Below are 6,906 nucleotides of genomic sequence, written 5' to 3' on the forward strand. Positions count from 1 at the left end.
TTCCAGATCCTGCTACTTCAGATCCTTTTAACGTGGAGATGCCAGAGATAATTCTTGGAGCAAAAGGTTGGACTTTTTAATACTTGATACAGTGCCTTGAACTCTGTTTGTACTCACCAAAAAAACAAAAAAAAAAAGAGTTGAAGTGACTAATGCAAGTTTGTTTGTTTTACAAAAAGTTTCACACACTATAAATCTCAGTACAATAAGGGCTGATTATCAAGGCCAAAAATATGGTCATTTATTGCTCCCCCCTCCCACTGTTGGTTCATGGCAAACTGAGATCCAGCATGAGCTCATAGCACACAGATGAGTGTGCCATCATATTCAACTCACTTTTGGCAGCTTTGGCACAGACTGATTCAGTGGCACGCAGCATAACCGATCGTGATCTGGGCCTGTGACGATGCCTCCTTTGCCATGGGCAAAATGCAATTTGGGCTGAAAAGAAAAGCAGATTGCCACACAAACAGTGCTCATGCTAATCAGTGATAAAGCTGTGTACAGACTGGACACAAAGTAGCATACCTCAACGTTTTTAGTGAGCATATGACATCAGAACGCCCAGACAAAATACTAGAAAGGCCTCAGCTGCTATTAACAAAAAGGTAGAACAACGAAATTCAGCAGATGTAGCTTATCCTGTGTCAATGTTAAAGGAAACATTTTAAGTTCTCCCTTTTAAGCTGCTAAAGGAGACTGCCCAGCACTGAATCTGCTAGAAAATAATAATAATAATAATAATAATAATAATAATAATAATAATAATAATAAATTTCTTATCTGCTTCACCACTTGGATTGAGGCGGGGAACAACAGTGAATATAAAACACATTAAAAACTGATTAAAAACATAGCATACATGATTAAAATAGAACAGCCCGGCTGGATCAGAGCAAAAGTCCAACTAGCTTCCTTTTGCCCACTAGATGCCTCTAGGACATAAAGGCAAAAGCCCTCTCCTGGAGTCGTTTCCTAGCGAGTCTAGTATGAACACTTAAACCAGGAATATCACCATGAAATGCACGTCTCACTCCTTATCTAAGCAGCATAGCTAGTGTTATAAACCCTTAGAGTTGGTAGTAATTAACCCCGCATTCCTAACAATCCTGTTCTATAAAAGTAAACGGGCTTAATGCATTTATTCTAAAAGCCAAACTAAATAATGTTATCATTGGTATGGAGCTGCCACTGCTGTGTACCTCTCTGCTTCTCTTTTCCTGGCCATTCTTACTGCAAATGATACTAAAAGTCTTCCAGTACATCTTCTTCCCGTTTCTAGTTCACATCGTTGGCTGGCAGGCAGCAGGCAGTGGGGTGACATCATGGTTTGAATGAGACTTTACAAGGGAACAAGACATGGAGCAGGGCAGGAATCCATTTTTTCCCCTGTAAAGGGAAAAAGCAGATGAAGAGTGACTTTCAGCAGGAAAAACAACCAGGGAGGGAAAAGATAAAGCCCCCCCCCCTCCTTAGGCAATTCTTCCATCCGGCCTTCATAGCTGAATCTTGTTTGTTTAAAAAAAAAAAGCACAGGATGACTTACATGTGATTCAGTCATTCGTCCCTTATAACACCTGGTTTGGCCCTGACCTGTAATGTCAGAGCAGCCTCCTCCAACCCAACACCCTCCAGATGTGTGGGACTGCAATTCCCATATGGGAATTGTGGGGGTTGTAGTCCGACACATCTGGAATGGTGCGAAGTTGGAGAAGGCTGCATTAGAGAAATGGCTTAATTTTAAAAAAATTATAATTGGTCTGTGACTGATCATGTGAATAAACTGCAAGCATGTCTGTACACACACACACACACACACACACACACACAGAGAGAGAGAGAGAGAGAGAGAGAGAGAGAGAGAGAGAGAGAGAGAGAGAGAGAGAAGATCCTAAATGGGTGGATTCTTTCCTTCCTGGTATTTCCAGCTTCCTGCTTCAGCTTGTCTCATCTGACAACTGATCCTCCTTCAGAGAAAAGCCTTCAGCTGGAACGGATTCCTTTTCAGTGGCCTGCAGAGGGATGTCCGATGATACCTGAACGAGATCAAACACTCTGGCCCTGTTCTCAGGCAGAGCTGCCATGTGGAAAATCCTGTCCTCCTCATGCAACAAGGGCCCCTGTTTGTTCCCTATGGCTTGGGGTAAATGCTAGGAGCAGAGAAGGGATTAACAACAAGGAGGGGTTGCATATCTAAAAATGTGAGCTGAAAACAGCTGTTGAAAGTAAATAATGTTGCACATTCCCAAAGAACGCAGGCGCCTCTGCAGTTCACCTGATCATCCAGCCTTTTGCTTGGTTCAAATATGGGATGGAATCCTCCGAAGGCTGAAAAGCAGAAGCACCCCCCCACACACACACACACACAATGGCTAGAAACAGAAGTGTAGTTGCTGCTCCTAGTGAATCAGGTGTGATTGCAGGTGAATGGAGGTGCTAAGTGCCCAGAGATGAATACAGAAGAGTTACCAGGCGCTCCAAAGCAGCTATCAGTCCCCAACCGCCTTACGTTTCTGATGCCACAGAAAAACAGTCTGACTAGCAGGAACTCCTAGAGGCATCCCATCTTCAGGGCTTACAGGCAAGGATCTTTAAGAAGATCCTCACTGATGCTCCCCCATTCCCTTCAGTTCAAGTTTTGCAGGTGTTTTGTTAGAGCCAAAGGAGATCTGGCATCTTTCTCTTTGGATAAAAGCAAGCAGCTGCACCAGGGTGGCAGGAGATTTGTATCAGGGCTGCAGTGATAGGAGAAAGGGGATTAACCTGGGGGCTGTCTTCATGGTGCAGGGATGGCGCCGCTCCACCAAATCCCACGCTATCCCTGGTTTGCAGTGGCGGCAAGTTGTTCTAACGATGGGAGGCAGCACGGGTTTTCCAGCAGATGTAAGGCTCTCTGGGCCCACCCCCTCCCACATCTTCCAGCAACCAATAGGTCACTTTCTGCCCAGGAACGCCCCTGAAGTGGCTCCGAGTGAGGACAGACCCGTGGAAGAGCCAGGCTGACCTTGTTCTGGCTAGAAAAGTCAGGGTAAATCCCTAGTTTTTCAGCCGAGCCTCTTCGCCCTGGGGTGGCTTCGAATCTGCGGCTGCATCATCTAATCGACACAGCGCGGATTCGGAGCCACTCCAGGGCAAAGGTGACATCAAGACTTTTCTCCATTTCCCCAAAATAAATCCACTCCTCAAAGCTGCTGTTAGCTGCTATAAGGAAAAAAGACATGGCAAGCTAGAAGCAGCTTTGGGTGGGGGTGGATGGGCGGGTTGCAATTGAAGTCAAGGAAAAGGCACACAAAGGAGGGGGAGGATTAACCGCACTCTTGGCCCAGTGATGGGTAGCTTGGTGTCATAAGCATCTGTGGATTCCCCTCTCTGAAGAAGCACAGACATGAGGACTTCAGTGATTGCAGTGGTTTTACAGAGTCGGTGGTTGGTTCCTTTCACTCTGACCCTGCAACTCCTGAGCGGTCATCTTACCCAGCAGGCTGGAAGAATCTCCCCTTTTTGTTTCTACTCCTTCTGCTGGCCTCCTGTCTCAGGGCTACCACAATTATTTATTTATTTATTTATTTATTTATTGATTGATTGATTGATTGTATTTCTATACCGCCCAATAGCTGAAGCTCTCTTCCAATTCTCACTTCTAATTCTGGGCTGCACCTCACCTCTCAGTGTCATTAGGCCTGATTCCAGACTTTTTTTGGGGGGGGGCTCGGTGGATCTCCCACCTCCAGCATCTGCTGCCACTTGGGCCTCTCCCTTGTGCTTATGTGAGAGTGGGCTTGCCTGGAAGAGGATGTGGCATTGTAACAGGCAGGAGCCACACAGCTGCTCAACTCCCAGCCCAGTTCAGTCCCACCAGATGAGCCCAATCGAGAGCAAGAGTGCGGGGCAACCAACAGCTCCCCTCCCCTCTCGTGTGCTCACAATCACAAGGGGAAGGATGGTGGCTGCAACAATGCTGCCACCTGGGGCCCATTGCAGGTGGACAGGCAAGAAAACAGCCCAGAAGGCCCTTCCAGTGTGGGTGGGCCCCAGCACATGCCCCAGTATGCCTGATGCTGGGACTAAGTGCATTATTTTTGAGCAGCAGTACTCAAGACAGCTGCTCTATCTTTGACATGGGGACAAGGGTGATCTGCACTAGGTGTCAGCAGTCCCTCACATACACACTCCCCCAGTGCCACAGCTCTACTTTAAATCAAGCCACTCTATGGCTACTTTTAACCAAAGAAAAAAGACATTGGAAGGTCCAACCATGGTTGTTCCTGGAGGGTTCACAGTGGCACAAGAGGTGTTAGATTTTCTATCAGTTCTTCTAGTTGTCTTGCAAAGACAATCCAACATTAGATGGTGTCATCCATGCGAGAGAGAGAGAGAGAGAGAGAGAGAGATGTAGAGATGGGGCTCAGCTTTGGATCTTTGTGGTCACACCTATTGTCTCCATATGTAGACGCCATGCTGCAGCCTGAACAAAGTCCTGTGTTTAGCTCCTTACATGTAGCACTATGCCATGAATAAGGTGGGTCTTTAGAAAAGCTTTAAAGCCCAACAAAGAGGGGGCCATTTGGATTTCTTTTGAGAGGGCATTCCAAAGATATGGGGCCACCTCAGAGAAGGCTCTGTCCAGCGTAACCACTTTTACCAGTGGACCAGAGAACAGGTGTTTAGATGCCAATCTTGGGCAAGGACTACATATGGGTGTAAGAGAGAAAGCAAAATTATGACAGCATTAGTGCTTCTGCAGTTAAACAAAAGCCCAAGAGGCTGTTGATACAGCACTTTCAACAGGCTTCAGTTTGCATCTTTAAAAGAAACTAGAAACATAGAAAGCTAATATTTAAAAATAAAAATCCTCAGAACTAATTACATTTTCAAGGCACAGGCTCTTTCAGCATGAACGAACCCGGCTCTCCAACTTTGATAAAAAGTCTTCCATTTCAAGGGAGGATGAGATAACTTGCCCACGTAGCTCAGCTTGCCTCAAATTAATGAGCTTTTTAAGGTCTTATCATTCACCCAGGTTTCCCTCCACCCCACCCCATTGTGAACTTTTCAGCCTTGCTGAAATGGGTGGATTTAATCCCACCCGCACGCACACACTGTTTGATCAGCCTTTTCCCTCTACAATCCCCCACATCACTCTGAAGCTAGTACCGCTGGTGCATGTCGGCGTGCCCTAGCAACAAGGAGTGAACTCCCTGCTCCGGACAACAAGCTGGTAGCGGCTCACTAATTAGCTGCAGATAGAAATGGGTGAGAAAGAACAGGAACAAAAGCAGGATTGGGGCTCCAATCACACTTTCAAAAATGCAGATTTCCATAGATATTATTCTAGCGCTGGTGAGAAAGCAACCAGGCACTTAGGCCCAGAGAATGGTGTTCTCTCTCTATAGAGCAGGTTGGCTATGGTCAATGGCAGCAGTGGTAGCTTCAATACTCCACTCCCAGGCTAAAGTACTTCAGCTGTAACCTGGGACAAACTGCCTTTAAACAGAGATGTGAAACCACTTTCAGAGTCATGTTAAACTAATATTAACTGTTTATTCATTAAATTATTATCATCATCATTAATAACAATGTTGTTGATAAATAATAATGTAAGTTGAAGTGTTATATGGTTTGTCAAGTCTGCAGCTATTTTATAGGTTTTTTTACAAAACTGTCTAAGGACGTCATCAGACAAGTGTTTTATTGCATGCTCGTTGCTGGGCACTCATGGATTTTCACGGGTCCCTCTCACATTGTATGTGTCCCATGCGCCTCTCACCCCTTCTAGCTTTCTTTGTATGACAAAAAAACACCCCAGTAAGTCCGACTTATTTTTAAAGATGGAAGTTGCCACTATCTCCTGCTGTGTGCAGGAGAAGCAGCGCGATCAAAATGGCCCACTGAATGGGCCACGTGCACATTGTTTACTTCCTCTTTCGAAAGAGGAAGTAATGAGGGACAAACACGCAGGTGGAGAAGAGACGGTAAGGAAACGCGATTTCCCCCCATATGAAGATGCTGTAAGACTAAACCAAGTTTAGATAACCATCTATCATATCCCTACTCCACACCCCAGCTGTTCTCATTAATGGATTTTGTGCATTAAGGAAAAAGATGGACGGAGAGGCAAGAAAATTCAGGAGGGTCATGAATAGAAGACAACACCTGGACCGCCCATAAATATAAGTGAACTCATGAGGTAGGGCAATGGCACCATAAGAGCTTCATCTGAAAGGACCCTTAGAGCACAATCCTATGCATGTTTAGACAGGAAAAAGCCTTACAATCCCAGCAGTTTACAGCCAGCATGGGATTTCTGGAACCTATAGAACTTTTCTCTGTCTAAATGTGCATAGGATTGCACCTTTAGACTGCGTTGATTTTCAGGTTGTTTCCAATCCTCTCATTGTATTTTAAAGTACCTTTCTATATCTTTCTCATTAAAACTCTTCTCACCTTCTGGTTCCTGGTCACATTCAGCCACCCCTTAGCTACAGCTACTGGCTTCGTGACTGCTGTGCTTTAAATGTGATTTTATTTTAGTGCTTCAACACTTCTTGGTTCTGCCTTTGACTGGAAGTGAAAGTGCTGAAATGTGAAAAGAGTTGCTTATGTAGTGATATTTCTCTTTGAGACAGGCAAAACACTTGAAATGTCAAAAATTTCTTGACAAATGTTGACAAGTTCCATACCATTTCAAACCTCACATGCTGACTCTGTCCTTTTGGAAAAAAGATTGAGTCAAGCTGGTGCTCATCACACCAAGGCTCTGGGGAACTGGTCACTGCCAGCATTAGTAGTACCTGAGAGCTATGCTCTGCAGAGATACGGTGCCTCAGCAGCTGATACGAAACTACATGCTGGGTCCCCATTTCCCCAAGTTGCAAGATATTGCAGGAGCGGGGCTACCTGTGTTTC

The sequence above is a fragment of the Elgaria multicarinata genome, chromosome 2 (assembly GCF_023053635.1).
Source record: "Elgaria multicarinata webbii isolate HBS135686 ecotype San Diego chromosome 2, rElgMul1.1.pri, whole genome shotgun sequence".
Taxonomy (NCBI): Eukaryota; Metazoa; Chordata; class Lepidosauria; order Squamata; family Anguidae; genus Elgaria; species Elgaria multicarinata.